At 42.9% G+C, this 17,714-nt stretch overlaps 1 protein-coding gene across 1 annotated transcript in view; it reads right to left on the bottom strand.

Moving 5' to 3' along the window:
* The window catches only part of CELF2 (CUGBP Elav-like family member 2), a 701,166-nt gene that overhangs the window by 547,939 nt on the left and 135,513 nt on the right, over positions 1–17,714 (bottom strand). The window contains exons 2-3 of the mRNA XM_084628178.1: positions 1,621–1,663; positions 828–871 (exon numbers count right to left, since the gene is read on the bottom strand). The gene's annotated coding sequence lies outside the window, so the exon portion shown is untranslated. The remainder of the gene's footprint in view (positions 1–827; positions 872–1,620; positions 1,664–17,714) is intronic.

A 17,714-nucleotide genomic window follows, 5' to 3' on the forward strand; every position in this document is an offset into this window, starting at 1 on the left:
TGGGAGTATTCACATGCTTAAAGTTAAGCACGTAAGCACTTAATTGTTTTGCCAAACTGGGGGCTTATTTAGGTTCTTACTGTCTGAACAACATGCTGTGTAATTGTTTCCATTTTGCAGATTTCCTAACAAAACTGTTTATTATTATTGTTTGTGTTTGGATAGGACCTAGAGGCCATAAACAAGATAAGGGCCTCAGAGTGAGGATTCTGTAGAAATGGAAAATAAAAAGTTCCAATCCCAAAGAGTTTACAACCTAACACCGCAATCCTGCAGAGAGGACTGGGGCTTAATTTAAAACAGGATGAAGAAGAGAGAAACAGTATTAAGAACATATGTTGATAAAGGACAGCTGTGTAGGTAGCTAGATGGTTTCAAGTAAGCTGCTTTTTAAAAAATAACTGATACATAAATAATAAATAAATAAGACAAAGCCTATTTATATATCTTAGCAGTAGGTATCTCCTCTATTTACCACATGTTCTTAATCTGTTCTATCTGTCATCTAACAAGGTATCTTCCATTATTATTTTTATCCAGTTTATTGCTTGGTTCCTTCTGTCCTTTCAAAATTAGCTTGTCAAATCAAAAATCACTTCTGGTTGTAGTTCATTACAAATAGATAGGAAGAATGCTTGTTTACTGAGAAATGTAATTGGATTAAAATATTGACAAGAAAGAAATCTGAACTGTAATGAATTTTTTTCTAAAGAAATAGGAGCAAGTATGAAAACCAACAAAACCAAAACAAATTAAAAACCCTAATGAATGAAAATACTATCAATAGAATATGATAGTGGAAGGAATAATTTATCATCATCACTTACCTAGTCCTTGTTTTTCAGTTGTTTTTCAGTTTTCAGCTGAATATCTAAGGAAAAGAGAAAAAGATTTATGTATTTACCAAATTGTGGTCAAGTAAACTATTGATATTACCTGTAATTTATCTTCTGGGCTTTGAACCCCTGAACATTTTAATGAAGCTTTGTTACAGAAACAATAAATATAGTCTAACTGCAGCTTTATAATACATTAGAGGAAGCAGATTTCATTTCAGCTATACAGTAATTAGGTTGATAAAATTCATGTGATCACAGAAAGACTATGCTCGGTTTTTATCTTTTTTAAGTGTATATTTGGGCATTTTGGGGTGTGTGTGTGTGCAGGAGCAAATATTAATATAGAGAATGTGTTCAAGCATTAGGAACTTTGTGTTGAATGGTTATCATGTAATTTCTTTAGCTCATACCTTTTCCTGCTTCCCAGTAGTTAAAAATACACGAGCCTGCTGTGTTTCCATATATTGACCAAAATAAATTAGTGGTATGTTCTTGACAATCTTTTTTTTTGTACTGAAAATTTAATAACTAAAATATGGAAAATAACTAGAAATGAAAACACAAGAAAAAAGCAATAACACAATATGAAAGAAATAAACAAATGCCAAAAAGAAAACAATAAAATACCACATTAACAAAGAGAATGCATAAGATGAATAACAAATAGAATATAAAAATTGGAAGCAAAATCAGATAATTTAGATCTATAATATAAATAGTAGAAAAAGGGATGACTTATGAAAACAGTGAAGCTTAAAGCTAGATAAAGTTTGATTCTTACCTATTCAATTAGCTAACACCTTTAGATCTTTAAATCAGCAGACCTAACAAACAAAATTGTGAACAGAAATTAAAGATAATAAATAATGTTCCAACCCTAAGAGATACATTTTGTTGATTTATATTAACATAATTAGCACCTCATTTTATTTTGTAGAAAACCAGTCAAGTCATTCTTTCAGTTGAATAACAGCAGTGTTAGCAACTGAGGTCCCATGTTGTAATTGGATTGCAAGATCAGGCCCTAAAGTAGTAAAAGTTTAGGTTTAAAAGGATTCACTCTCATCACGATATAAAACAGCTTGTTTAGAGAGTGTAGTTTATGCAGCTGGTATGTTCACATTTTGGTACACAAAGAATGAAAACTGCCCACTAACAAAAACATCAGTGTAGATCGGAGATGAAAGTATAAAGCATTCGACTACACAAAGACAGGAATTAAATGCCCGATACATCCCTTAAATGTACATATGCAAGTCAGTGGGAAGAAGTTTGTGCATGCCAGAGGCTCTAAGCAACTGTCAGGACCAAAAAATAAAATAAAATAAAAAATCATTAGTTGTGTAGACCCAGCAAAGCATTTAAGCCCATGTGTAACTTTAAGCACACAGATGGTACCATTGAGTAAAAGACGTCATACTTGGTGAAAGTTATCCATGTGTTTAAGTGCTTTGCTGGATTGAGGCTTAAGGGAATTGAAAGGTATTAAGCAGATCTGTGTTCCTGAATACTACTTTGACTACCTAAATACTCCAACATTTCAACCTTAACGTTATAGAAACAAAAAATTGCAAGGGACACCATTAGCATGACAAGGAACAAAGCATTAGGAGATGGTAGGTCTTGTTCTATTTGCTTTCTTAGCTGCTAGATGTGTAGTCCTATCAGCTCAAACAGCTACACTTTAAAATACCATAATATACTTAATCTATTATTTGTATCATATAACAGCTGCCGGGAGCTGTCACTGACCTGTTCTCCATTAAGTGTTCAAAGTATCATGTCATGGGCTTAACTAGGGACTAACCAAAATTTACAACCATTACAGTGACTAACCAAGGCTGCCCAGAGCTTAGTGCAGGCTACTGTGTGAGAAAACCACCAAGTTTCCCAGGAGAACTTAGACCTGCCTGTAAATACCCTTGTCTACACTGAAGCTAGACTGGTGCCTAATTTTCAGGAAAGGAGCATTACCCCTACTCAAGAATGGAGTCCCAGCTAACCGTGAGCCAACAGTTGGTTGGAAGGTTTACTGCTGTGATGTAGGACTTTAACAACATTCAAACAGGAGAAAAGGAAAAGATCTTTGGGCTCCTCCTATGGTCACTGTTGTCCAATCAATACCATATATTTATAATGGATTTCACCTTTTCTTTTCTCTTATTGTCTTAAATACAGTACAGAGATGCTATTCTGTTCTGTAACAACTAAAATTAACACTTGTAGCCGAGTCCAGATTGAGAACACTAGAGACTGAAAGCCTCCACAGAAGAGATGCCACGGAATCAGTAACAATACAGGCTTTCCCACACTGTCCCATTAATATACCCTAGACTTGTGTTCCTTCCAGAGCAGGTTTGAGAGGACAGTCCTGTTTCAATTTCCATTCAAATCCGTGGCTTCACAGACTGCCTTCAAGGCATTATTAAGGAGGAACCTCCAAAGATGCAGAGGTAAAATATGAACAAACACCCAAAGATTTGGATTTTCATCTGGCCTGAGGCCAAACTATTTAAACTTCAAGTTATAAAGAGCAGATGGAAATCTAACAAGTTTTCTTGTGGGATTTCTAATACTCCCTGTTTCTTGTTGGGACAGAAATAGCTTGAGAATAGTGTATGATTATTATTTCTGATACTTCCATGTGCAGCCAGAATCAGGAAGTACAAGGAGGATTAAAAATTAAAAATATGTACTTTTTGAAAGCCTCTTCAAAAGCTTTTTCTAAGCCTCAACAAAAACAGTGAATATGCTAAGTTATCTTCAATATTTTCAGGGATTAATATTTTTTTTAAAAACTTGGTTTGAAATTCTCTTTATCTGGGTACATACTGTAATATATCTTGAAAAGCTTATAAAATATTTCTTGGAATCAGCTGAATCTGTGATAAGGCTTTAAAGTGTGTTATTCCTTTTGATGTTTATAGTTCGATTTGTATCTAGGAGCCTGACCTTGCAACAAATTCAATCTTATCAAGTTCACACTATTTCCATTTTCTTCTCGTTTACCACTGCAATTCAAGTTGGGACGAAAGTCCAGAATAATCCACCCGTTTGTCCATGTCTGAAATGTTTTAGGTGAGAGACACCTGCCTGCTAGGAATAAAGACACCACTAGCTCATTTCACATATCAAGATGTGAGATGATAACCTACTTCTGCTGTGATGCCCACAGATCATCACCTGTCAAAGGCTGGCTGGCCCTTCGAGGCAAGGTGGACTGAGACTTGCCTGTGACTTAGTAGATCTCCCTCTGCCCCACTGATGAGCTGGCGACATAAGGGCTAAATTGTGACCCCAACTGGGTGTAATGGGACTTAATTAGAAAGACTGAACCTAGCTTTGGTGGTAGAGAAGGGAGAGCACTACTTAAATAGAGCTGGGATCTCAGTAAAGGAAAGAAGACCCTTGAGAGAGGAACAAGGGGAGTTCCCTTCTGGGAAGAGCCTGAGGAACTCAAGCTGTCACCCACAGGAATCAGGGAGGTTCCTCTCTGGGGAACCCTGAGATAGGGCCTAAAAGGAGCAGGGAGATTCTCAGATATAATTGCTGGAGTCCCTGGCAAATGGAAGCAGTGGGGCAATGATGTTGGGGAAGATACAGCTCAAGAGAATCTCTGCTTGGCCCAGGAAGCAGGGGTTTTCACTCATGCCCGAGAGATGCTGAAGAACTACACATTTCAACATTGTTTGTGAACTTTAAGTTTAATTATTCTGGAAGGGGAGTGAACTGCTAGGTGAGATGGCCGGAGGGACAAGCCACAAGAGACCCAAAGAGGGAGTTGGGAGAAGATGCTGGCTGGACTGGCCTTTCCAGGGCCAAGGAAGTGGCTATTGGCTATAGGTGAAGTCTTCTGCAATATTGCATCCAGACACGAGGAGGCACCCTCGAGGTGAGGATGCTGCTTACACGACCTCTCTTATTTGTTGAGCAAGTGATAAGCCAAGATTACGATTTTCCTGCTTAAGTGGCTGTTCATTTTGTTATCCCAATTTCCCATTTGTCTGTTTCATTCAGTTGTTGCATCCTGTGCACCACCTAGATTGTGAACTTCTGGGGCAAGAGCCATCCTCTTTGGAACCCTCCTTCAGGTAGTTGAAGGCTGCTATCAAATCCTCCCTCACTCTTCTCTTCTGCAGACTAAATAACCCCAGGTTCCTCAGCCTCTCCTCGTAAATCATGGGCTCCAACCCCCAGATCATTTTTGTTGCCCTCCGCTGGACTCTCTCCAATTTGTCCACATCCTTTCTGTAGTGGGGGGACCAAAACTGGATGCAATACTACAGATGTGGCCTCACCAGTGCCGAATAGAGGGAAATGATCACGTCCCTCGATCTGCTGGCAATGCTCCTACTAATGCAGCCCAATATGCCTTTAGCCTTCTTGGCAACAAGGGCACACTGTTGACTCATATTCAGCTTCTCCTCCACTGTAATCTCCAGGTCCTTTTCTGCAGAACTGCCACTTAGCTAGTTGGTCCCCAGCCTGTAGCGGTGCATGGGATTCTTCCATCCTAAGTGCAGGACTCTGCACTTGTCCTTGTTGAACCTCATCAGGTTTCTTTTGGCCCAATAGTCCAATTTGTCTAGGTCACTCTGGACCCTATCCCTACCCTCCAGCATATCCACCTCTCCCCCCAGCTTAGTGTCATCTGCGAACTTGCTGAGGGTTGTTGGACTGGCCTCATCCAACATAGCACATTTGAAATACAGAGACATGGTCAATATTCCCAGCTTCAGATACAAAAATGATACATGCATACAAATTGGATAAACACATTCAGTAAATTATAACCTTTCCAATGATATCTTAAAAGAGCCATCTTGCATAAAGTACATTTCAGTAATGTCATATCTATAACATAACCATATTTCCATGAATAATATGGGGTATAGCGTCATAGTATAACTCCCCCATGTGGACATTATTTAGCAATAAACGGGACTTTATTTTGGATTAATTGAAGTCACTTTATTCCCGAATAGGATATCCACAGGAGGGAGTTATATCAGAATAGCTATAGCAAAAGTTATTCTGCTATAGCTATGCTGGCCAATTTCCCCAAGCAGACAAGCCCTTAGTGTCAGCTAATCTAGGCTGGTATGCGTTTCCATCTTCTTCAATAAAATATGTTTCTCAAATTACACAGCCCACAGCTGAGTAGAATCAGCTTGGATTTTTAGACTGTATTCAAAGCAACTCCATAACGCTAATAAATCAGGGCACTTAAAGGTTAAGCAACTTGGGTTATGGTGATACACTCCTTTATATTTTGCTTAGCTAATTACATTCAGTTAATTAACAATTTCAATAGTAACCTACCTTGCACGAAAAATGAAATCTACTGTGCTGTACTGCATTCTGATGTAAATGGCTCTAATTGCACTGTAAATAGCATATACACACTATACTCAATGTTAACAGCATGTAGATAAGTTTCAGAGTAGCAGCATGTAGATATTTTGTTAAAAGCTCCATTTGTTAGACACAGGCTGCAGCAGCTTGTTCTGTGCTTATGCGCGGTTTCAAATACATGAGTTCTGCAAGGTTTTAGAAAGATTATGATGGCTTTATTATTAATTTAAAACCTATGCATTTATTTATAATATGTATTAACATCCAGATACCAAGGTGAGGGACAGCTTGGAAATGCATAGAGACATTTCATATTCAAGACATATGCACTGGAGTCACAGGATTGTATTGTTTTGCCCATAACCAGAAGTCTGGAGAGCAAAATCTCATTAAGATCAGTGTGTAGAAGTAGGTTTACAAGCCATGCATATCCATGAATAGATTAATTTAAATGTCTGAAAAAATAGATAGCTGTTCAAATAACTAGCTGACAGTCCTCGGATTTAGAAAGTCAAGCTAAGATGCACTGAAAACTTATGATGTTCAGAAATAAATCTAGCTGGAAAGTGGTGCTGTAGGAAAATGAATCTGGACTCTGGAAAAGCTGCTCCCCACACCCTCTTTTCCTCCCTGATCTTCCCATGACTCTGTAACATGCACTTATCCCTGGCATTCTGGTGGATTTGGATCTAATGCGCTCTCACACTGCACCTTTGAAAATCTGATTTGCATAAACCAATGCTTGCATAAGGTGTTTAAAAGATTTGTCAATAAGAAGAATATTGCAGCTGGAGGAATGTTCAAAAGGCTTAGATTCATACAACATATCCCATAAAATCAGGCTTACATGGTAGTTATACTATGGTGAATTTGTCCAGTATTGACTTATAAAGGTGACCAGTGGGTACCTCTGTAGATTCAGGTTTCTTATTGTTTCTAAGTTTTGGAGTTCTAAGTTTCTACCACATGCCATTTCAGATCACTGTAGTCTGAAACTTGATACCAGGCTGCTCTGACATTACCATTTTCAAACTTAGGGAGAAGCAAAAAATACAATAAAACGCACCATGTTTGATGGTTTCTTAATACATTTTTGCTGAAACAGATGCAATTCTGTTTGTGAATTTTGTTCATATTTTGTTCATATCCTGGAACACTAGAAATTGCCATACTAAATGAGATCAATGTACCACTAACCATCTGAATATAGTGCATAGGGCACTAAACTGCAAGTCAGATGACCTAGATTCTATTCCAGACCCTGCCACCAACCTGCTATTTGACCTTGAGTGGGTCACTTTATCTCTAGGCTCCCGCCCACATTCTACTTAGATGGTAAGCTCCTCAAGGCCAGAAGTGTTTCTCGCTGTATTTATGTACAGGCCTAGCACTTCCCCCATCTTGGTTGAGGCCTTCAGGTGCTACTGTAGTACAAATAAATAGTGTCCCATTACACACAATTATGAAATCACCTAAGAAAGGACATTTCATCCTATCCCCCGGCAGTTAGTAGCTGTCCTGTGTCCTATACAGGATGAAACTTAACCCAGACACCTCACTGAAAGCAGCATTGGTGCAAGGGTCCACCCATGTGGCTGTTAGTTCAGGATCAAGGCCGTGATAGGGAAGCTGAACTATTGCTCTGACCGTACCATGCATTCAAAATATGCTTGGAGTTTTTGCATAGAGTCAGTCTCTACTATCACTTTAATGTTCTAGCCTGGGAGAATATATAGACAGGCTGCAGAAGTACTGAAGATCCAAACACACAGTAAATTACACCTACTTTTCATTAAATGTGCCATGTAGGAACTTAGTCCTGGGCTTTGAAATGTGAAGTTATTATATTCCATTTTTTACAAAAAAATTACTGTGACTTCACTCTGTCAGTAGGTTTCCCATTGTGTTTATATGGGATCTGTAGATTTCCATGAATTGTAACCCCAATCTCTGCAGCCCTGCATGATTAAAAGCTTTACATTCCCTAAAAGCAACACGATTAGAGCAGGATTGAGTGGCACCTCACTGGTGTCATTTGCCAGCATTGTTATTTTCCTAGGTAATGTTTGATTTACAGGAAAAAAAAAAACCCTTTTAAGTCACACAGTAAATCCTGCAATGTATCCCCAAGTATAAAATCCTCAAATTGCCTTCATTTGTCAAATTCTAAAAACCCTACCTGAGACTATTCAGTGGCAGAGTAGGAATCTAATGATGGCAGTGGTCAGGAGGGAGGCTAGATTAACTCAGTATGTTTATACCTCTGACTCCCACGCATCTCCCCACCGCTCTCTTCAATTCAATGGCTTGACCATTGCAATCTTGCAATCTGCTTAAGCTTCAGCCTATGGCATAGCTGGCTCCAAATTCCAATCCCTGCAATTTTATTGAAGCCTTTCTGGCACTCTGGTCATTTGAATTGATTTTAAATTCTAGATCATGAGTGAAAATGGAAAAACATCGAGCGCCAACTCTAACCCGGCTTTCACCCTGAGCTATTTTCCATCCGAACCATCCTGCCTTCCCCCACCATGCAGACACAGTAGCTGCATCCATGCTGTCACTGCTGCACATAGATAAGAATACAAGCACGCACAGTGAGGAAAGAGATTCAAACATACACAGTCTGGATTGGAGCTATTTGAATATTTCGTTGTGGAAAGCTGATATACAGATTTAAATAATCTTTTTTTGGTCACCGATCCCATCCATTGATGTTTTCTGGAGTTGCCTAAATATGTTATGTGAATGAGCCCAGGTTTTCATTCATGTACACTGAATAAGCATGATGTCTGTGTCACATTGTTGTACCTGTGACCCAAAGACCTCTTCATATCAACTGGCCTGGGGCACAAAGGGGGTGCTTAGCAGTTACAGGGATCTCCTGGATCTGGTATGTACCTTATAGTTTAACAAAAGACTGTCATGTGAGGTCCTAAATAAAAGCTGCTGTCACACTGGTCATCAATATCATTGCAAAATGCATAATGGATGTTGCGTAAGGAGTTATGAATATTAACATTCTTAAGGTCTATATCTAGGGACTGGTCACCAGGAAAAGTGAAAACACAGGTTTTCTTTCTTTCAGGTAAGAAATGTTTATCTAGCTGTCTGTTTACATGTTTTTTGAAGTGTTGCTGTAGCTGTGTTGGTCCCAGGATATGAGAGAGATAAGCTGGCTGAGGTGATACCGTTTATTGGACCAATTTCTGTTGGTGAAAGAGACCAGCTTTTGAGCTACACAGAGCTCTTCTTCAGGTCTGGAAAAGATACTCAGAGTTATCACAACTAAATACAGTAACTCCTTGCTTAACGTTGTAGTTATGTTCCTGAAAAATGCGACTTTAAGCAAAACGATGTTAAGTCAATCCAATTTTCCCATAAGAATTAGTGTAAATGGGTGGGGGGGGTTAGGTTCCAAATTTTTTTCACCAGACAAAAGACTATAATATATATATATACACATACACATACACATACACAGAGAGAGTATAAGTTTTGAACAAACCATTTAATACTGGTACAGAGCGATGATGATTGTGAAGCTTGGTTGAGGTGGTGAAGTCAGAGGGTGGGATATTTCCCAGGGAATGTCTTCCTGCTGAATGATGAACTAGCAATTGGCTGAGCCCTCAAGGGTTAACTCGTTAATGTAGCCTCACACTCTACAAGGCGGCACGAATGGAGGGAGGGGAGACAGCATGGCAGAGAGAGACAGAGACACACGGCAGAGAGAGACAGAGACACACACCCTGTGCGTGAGAGAGAGATGGGCATTGCTCCTTTAAGTACGCTGACCCCACTCTTAAGTACAAACTACCTTTTTAAGTTAATCAGCAAACTGAGATGCAGCTGCTGCCAGGAAGCTCCCTCTGCCCTGAGCCCTTTTGTGTGTCCCCCCTGCTCTATGGAAGATGGGGTAAGCAGGGTGCAGGAGCAAGGGGGAGGGGGACACCCTGACATTAGCCTCCCTTCTCCCCTCCCCCCCCCCCCGGCACACCAAGCAGGAGGCTCTGGAGAGCAGCTGCAAGGCAGAGGGCAGGAGCAGCAGATGGCAAGATGGCAATGTGGGGAGGGACAGCTGAACTGCCGGCCATTGATAGCCTGCTGGGCAACTGCCACACAGGGAACTTAGCGGAAGAGGGAGCCGATAGCTGGGGCTGCCGGTCCATCCTGGTTCCAAGCCCTCACCAGCTAGCTGCAACGGGCTGCTCTTCCTGAAAGCAGTGGACAAAGCAAGTGGCTGCCAAACGACGTTATAAGGGAGCATTGCACAACTTTAAACCAGCAAGTTCCCTAATTGATCAGCAACGTAACAACGAAACAACGTTAACCGGAACGACTTTAAGTGAGGAGTTACTGTACAAGGTGTGTGACTGGGTGGACTAGGCCCTGAGGCCCCCTGCTGGAGACCTTACAGCCCTGCCACACCCCACCTCTGAAAAGGGCAGCAGAGAGGTCCTCTAAGCTGCCAAGAGCGGCTGTGTGGGAAGCAACCAATCAGGGCCCAGCAGGCTAGTATAAGAAGAGCTGCAGGGGCAGCTTGAGCTCAGTTCCTCGCTAGAGCTGGAGGAGTGTGGATGGTTGAGGGAGCTGCAGGACCTCGGACAAGGTAGTGCTGCCAGAAAGTGCTGGGGAGAACGAGAAGGAGCCCTGACCTGGTCACGGGGAAGTGGCCCAGGGAATTAGAGCAGCAGCATGACTTAGATAAAGGGACACAGTGGACAGCTGTGATCTACAGGGTCTCTGAGCTGTAACCCAGAGTAGACAGTGGTCCCAGGTCCCCCCAATCTCCCTTAACCACTGGGGGAAGTGATGTGGACATTGAGGCACCCCAGGGGGGGAACCAAACTGCAGCAGCCCATCTGAAGAGCTGCGGCCGGAAAGGCCCTAAGAGGACAAAGACTTTGTCACCAGGCAGGGAGCTGTGGGGCACTGCTCTATCCTGGAGCAAGGATAACTGGGGGGGGGGGAGACATTAGAGAGGGCACTGAGAAAGTCCCTTGTTGGATTTGTACCCTGGAAGGGGTTTTGCTCTGCTTTTATCACAGAGTGTGTAACTTGGCCAGAGGGCTGAGTCACCGAAGGCCCACCACAAAGAGAGAGAGAGAGTGTGTGCAGGCATGTGCCCTCGGCCAGAGGGCACTCATGAGAGGTGAGTGCGACCCTGTTACAAGGTGGAACAGATTGCTTTGCTTAAGTAGTTACATTCTAAGAGACCATTGAAGCTGAATGGTTACCACCTATGCAGTCACAGGACAAAAAGGCAGGGGTTAGTGGGTTACAGATTGTTGCGCTAAGCCATAAATCCAGTATCTTTATTAAGACTATGATTGTTCCTGTCCAGCAAAGTTATGAATGTAAGCTCCCAGGACTGTCTCTTGGAAGCATTGTGCAGGTTTCCTTTGAGGACAAGGACTCGAGAGGTCAGAAATGGAAATCGTTTGCATATCTGTTTACATGTAAGTTAAATATTGTATGGTTCACAGTGGACCTCTACTCACCAGTCTGAACCAAATGCTAATGAAGGATTGTGAAAACTTCAAAGAAAGAAAAGTAACTGCTAGTTAAGCTTAGTCTCTAGAAAGCATGTTATGATTTTGTTTTATATGTAACCATTTCTTTCCAATATTCTTATTCACGATCACTTGAATCTGTGTATTTAGAGAATAAACTTATTCTTGTTTTCACTACCAATATATATAAATGCTGTGTGTTTAACAGAGCCAAGTTCTAAGAAATAACAAACAAGCTGTGAAGTACTGTTTGTTTGGGAACAACAGGCCTGGTAATTCTCTGAGTGTTCAGTGGAGAAGGGACTGGACACTACAGGGAATGCTCAGGGGACTGAGGGATTGTATGTGCCTGTCGCTATCTATACAGAAAGAGCAAAGCCTTTGGAGGCCGGTAAGACAGTGCTTGTGTTGCTACAGTCTGGTAGAGTCAGGGAGCTGACCCACCATAGGCACAGGCAAGACTTCCTCACCCTAAAGGAAGGTGGCGGTGAGATGCCTCACTATAAGGTGGATAAAAAGCTGGCTAGATCGTCGGGCTCAACGGGTAGTGATCAATGGCTCCATGTCTAGTTGGCAGCTGGTATCAAGCGGAGTGCCCCAAAGGTTGGTCCTGGGGCTGGGTTTGTTCAATATCTTCATTGGTGTGGAGTGCACCCTCAGCAAGTTTGCAGATGACACTAAACTGGGAGAAGGAGAGGTAGATACGCTGGAGGGGAGGAATAGGATGCAGAGGGCAGTAGGCGTATTAGAGGATCGGGCCAAAAGAAATCTGATGAGGTTCAACAAGGACAAGTGCAGAGTCCTTCACTTAGGACGGAAGAATCCCATGCACTGCTACAGATTAGGAACTGAGTGGCTAGGCAGCAGTTATGCAGAAAAGGACCTAGGGGTTACAGTGGAGGAGAAGCTGGATATGAGTCAACAGTGTGCCCTTGTTGCCAAGAAGGCTAATGGCATTTTGGGCTGTATAAGTAGGAGCATTGCCAGCAGACCGAGGGACGTGATCGTTCCCCTCTATTCGGCATTGGTGAGGCCTCATCTGGAGTATTGTGTCCAGTTTTGGTCCCCACACTACAAGAAGGATGTGGAAAAATTGGAAAGAGTCTAGCAGAGGGCAATAAAAATTATTAGGAGGCTGGAGCATGTGATTTATGAGGAGAGGCTGAGGGAACTGGGATTACTTAGTCTGCAGAAGAAAAGAATGAGGCGGGATTTGATAGCTGCTTTCAACTACCTGAAAGGGGGTTCCAAAGAGGATGGATCTTGACTGTTTTCAGTGGTAGCAGATGACAGAACGCAGAGTAATGGTCTCAAGTTGCAGTGGGGGAGGCTTAGGTTGGATATTAGGAAAAACTTTTTCACTAGAAGGGTGGTGAAACACTGGAATGGGTTACCGAGGGAGGTGGTGGAATCTCCTTCCTTAGAGGTTTTTAAGGTCAGGCTTGACAAAGCCCTAGCTGGGATGATCTAGTTGGGGACTGGTCCTGCTCTGAGCAGGGGGTTGGACTGGATGACCTCCTGAGGTCCTTCCAACCCTGATATTCTATGATTCTATGAATTCCTCGGTGCTCATATCTGAAAAGACCTGGTCTTCCTGGAGCAACTGCATATCGTTCTTTGTGCTGTTAGCGCCATCATTGTAGAAAGAAACCATTCAAGAGAGACAAAGTTCAGTCTATTGATTGCTTGGAAGAGCTGGATCTTCTTAAAATTAGACCCAAGAGTGAAGAAGGAGTTAGTGCAGCACACAGGACACCAAGGCAATATGCTCTTAGCGATCTAAATTATTCAGAAGATGTGCAAAGCATACTGAACTATCTGGAGTATCTTTGTGACATTTCCCACTACCACAGCTATAAATATAGTGTAGTAATCAATCCTGGAGCTGGTAAATATGAGAGCATACTCCTTCCCTGAGACCTTCTTGTGACTCCCATAGGTCAAAAATGTAATTTTCAATAGCTCAAATCTTCCACAGAAATATAGCAAAAATGGTCCCATGCATTGGTTCTCATGGAAAAACAAACAAGCCTAAATTTTCACAAGCAAATGGTGATTTTGGGTGTTTCAGTTTTAGGGTACCCTACTTGAGATACCTTAGAGAACTGAGGACCCACCCACTGAAAATCAGGGCCATTTCAGATGTCTCAAGCTGGGCAGCCAGAAATGGAGCATCCTAACTCACTAATCACAGTTGAAAATTTAGGCCCTAATATGTATCTGCAGACCAAATGTATGCTGAAAGACTAAGGGATTTGGGTTCTGAGTAGACCATCGCTCCTTCTCCTGCCCCTCCCTGCTATCCTTCCCATGCACAATCTTCCTATATTTTTTATCTCAAAATGTTAAAATAAACCCAACATGATATGTTACAAGTGCCCCACATGTAACACATGTTGGGTACAATGGAGCCCTATTCAGATAGGAGGAATAGAAATCAGAGTTATCATGGAGACACTCTCCGATTTTAGGTATTTGTTTCATGGGACTTACAAGCTCTACAGGAACCCTTGTTGTGAGAGCTTGTGCAAGTCCTCTCCAGGAACTTATAAAGTTTGCAGGTGTTGAAGAAACTCCCACAGGTTCACACCTATACACCTAACACCACCAAAGTTTTATGCCCAGTGTTAATACAAATGCTCCACTTCATTATACCCCTTTGAAGAGTAATGCAGAAATCTAATTTTACAATTTTAGACCAAAGTGGTTTTGAAATAGTTAAAAACCAGAAACACTTCTGAAAAGGGAAAAATCAGTATTTTCGTTTTCTCCAAAACACACCGTTTGATTCCCCTCATAATTTTCCCAATTTTTTTCTTCTGGCCTAAGAGTAAGTGTGACAAAATCCAGGCAGCTTTTTCTCAAAAGGCAAGGATGAGGTGGTGAAAATACTTGGTCCAACATATTCCCAGAGAGGGAAGCAATTTACCACCACACACCAGAATCTTTGCAACTTTAGTAAGGGAAAAATACAAAATGTTCATGTCTCACTTCTCTTTTACAAGGGAAGAATATAATCTCCTTCCTTAGAAGTTTTTAAGGTCGGGCTTGACAAAGCCCTGGCTGGGATGATTTAATTGGGGATCGGTCCTGCTTTGAGCAGGGGGTTGGACTAGATGACCTCCTGAGGTCCCTTCCAACCCTGATATTCTATGATTCTATGATAAATAGATTTTGGGTCTTGAGTATTGTTTTAGGATGGTTGTGGAGTGGGCATTACACTGGGAGATCTAATCTCTGTATTCAGTTACTCCTTTCTATGGCCTTGCTCAAATCACTTAATTTCTTTCTCTCAACTTACTGAAATTATCTTAGCCCTGGTCTACACTAGGAGTTGAGGTAGAATTTAGCAGCATTAAATCGATTTAACCCTGCACCCGTCCACACGACGAAGCCCTTTTTTCGACTTAAAGGGCTCTTAAAATTGATTTCCTTACTCCACCCCCGACAAGGGGATTAGCACTGAAATCGGCCTTGCTGGGTCGAATTTGGGGTACTGTGGACACAATTAGACAGTATTGGCCTCCGTGAGCTATCCCAGAGTGCTCCATTGTGATCGCTGTGGACAGCACTCTCAACTCAGATGCACTGGCCAGGTAGACAGGACAAGGCCCGCGAACTTTTGAATTTCAATTTCCTGTTTGGCCAGCATGGCAAGCTGCAGGTTACCATGCAGAGCTCATCAGCAGAGGTGACCATGATGGAGTCCCAGAATCACAAAAGAGCTCCTCGAACGGGAGGTACGGGATCTGATCGCTGTATGGGGAGAGGAATCCATGCTATCAGAACTACGTTCCAGTTTTCGAAATGCCAAAACATTTGTCAAAGTATCCCAGGACTTGACGGACAGAGGTCATAACAGGGACCTGAAGCAGTGCCGCGTGAAACTTAAGGAGCTGAGGCAAGCCTACCAGAAAACCAGAGAGGCGAACGGCTGCTCCGGGTCAGATCTCTAAACATGCCGCTTCTATGATGAGCTGCATGCCATTTTAGGGGGTTCAGCCACCACTACCCCAGCCGTGTTTGACTCCTTGAATGGAGATGGAGGCAACACGGAAGCAGGTTTTGGGGATGAGGAAGATAGCTCAGAGCAAGCAAGCGGAGAAACTGGTTTTCCCGACAGCCAGGAACTGTTTCTCACCCTGGACCTGGAGCCAGTATCCCCTGAACCCACCCAAGGCTGCCTCCCAGACCCGCCAGGTGGAGAAGGGACCTCTGGTGAGTGTACCTTTTAAAATACTATACATGGTTTAAAACCAAGCATGTTTAATGATTAATTTGCCCTGGCATTCGTGGCTCTCCTGGATGTACTCCCAAAGTCTTTGCAAAAGGTTTCTGGGGAGGGCAGCCTTATTGCGTCCTTCATGGTAGGACACTTTACCACTCCAGGCCAGTAGCACGTACTTGGGAATCATTGTAGAACAAAGCATTGCTGTGTATGTTTGCTGGCATTCAAACAACGTCCATTCTTTATCTCTCTGTTATCCTCAGGAGAGTGATATCATTCATGGTCACCTGGTTGAAACAGGGTGCTTTTCTTAAGGGGACATTCAGAGGTGCCCATTCCTGCTGGGCTGTTTGCCTGTGGCTGAACAGAAATGTTCCCTGCTGTTAGCCACGGGGATGGCGGAGGGGCTAGCCATGTGGTGGGGGAGGCAAAATGCGACCTTAGAACGAAAGCACATGTGCTATGTATGTAATGTTAACAGCAAGGTTTACCGTGAAAGAGTGTACCCATTGTTCTATAAAATGTGTCTTTTTAAATACCGCTGTCCCTTTTTTTTCTCCACCAGCTGCATGTGTTTCAAGGATCACAGGATCTTCTCCTTCCCAGAGGCTAGCGAAGAACAGAAGGCGAAAAAAACGCACTCATGATGAAATGTTCTCTGAGCTCATGCTGTCCTCCCACACTGACAGAGCACAGACAAATGCGTGGAGGCAGACAATGTCAGAGTGCAGGAAAGCACAAAATGACTGGGAGGAGAGGTGGCGGCTGAAGAGACGGCTGAAGCTGAAAGGTGGCGGCAGCATGATGAGAGGAGGCAGGATTCAATGCTGAGGCTGCTGGAGGATCAAACTCATATGCTCCAGTGTATGGTTGAGTTGCAGGAAAGGCAGCAGGAGCACAGACCGCCGCTACAGCCCCTGTGTAACCAACCACCCTCCTCCCCAAGTTCCATAGCCTCCTCACCCAGACGCCCATGAACGTGGTGGGGGGGCCGCCGGCCACCCAGCCACTCCACCCCAGAGGATTGCCCAAGCAACAGAAGGCTGGCATTCAATAAGTTTTAAAGTGCTCTGTGGCCTTGTCCTTCCCACCTCCACCACCCCTCCTGGGCTACCTTGGTAGTTATCTCCCTATTTGTGTGATGAATTAATAAAGAATGCATGAATGTGAAGCAACAATGACTTTATTGCCTCTGCAAGCGGTGATCAAAGGGAGGAGGGAAGGGTGGCTAGCTTACAGGGAAGTAGAGTGAACCAAGGGGCGGGGGGTTTCATCAAGGAGAAACAAACAGAACTTTCACACTGTAGCCTGTCCAAACTGGTTTTCAAAACGTCTCTGATGCGCACCGCGCCCTCTTGTGCTCTTCTAATCGCCCTGGTGTCTGGCTGTGCGTAACCAGCAGCCAGGCAACTTGCCTCAACCTCCCACCCCGCCATAAACATCTCCCCCTTACTCTCACAGATATTGTGGAGTGCACAGCAAGCAGTAATAACAGTGGGAATATTGGTTTCGCCGAGTCAGTAAACTGCGCCAGCACACTTTTAAATGTCCTAATGCACATTCTACCACCATTCTGCACTTGCTCAGCCTGTAGTTGAACAGCTCCTAACTACTGTCCAGGCTGCCTGGGTACGGCTTCATGAGCCATGGCATTAAGGGGTGGGCTGGGTCCCCAAGGATAACTATAGACATTTCAACATCCCCAATGGTTATTTTCTGGTCTGGAAAGGAAAGTAAGTCCTTTCCTGCAGCTGTTCAAACAGACCAGAGTTCCTG

This window comes from Lepidochelys olivacea (genome assembly GCF_965140295.1).
Source record: "Lepidochelys olivacea isolate rLepOli2 genome assembly, chromosome: 1".
Lineage (NCBI taxonomy): Eukaryota > Metazoa > Chordata > Testudines > Cheloniidae > Lepidochelys > Lepidochelys olivacea.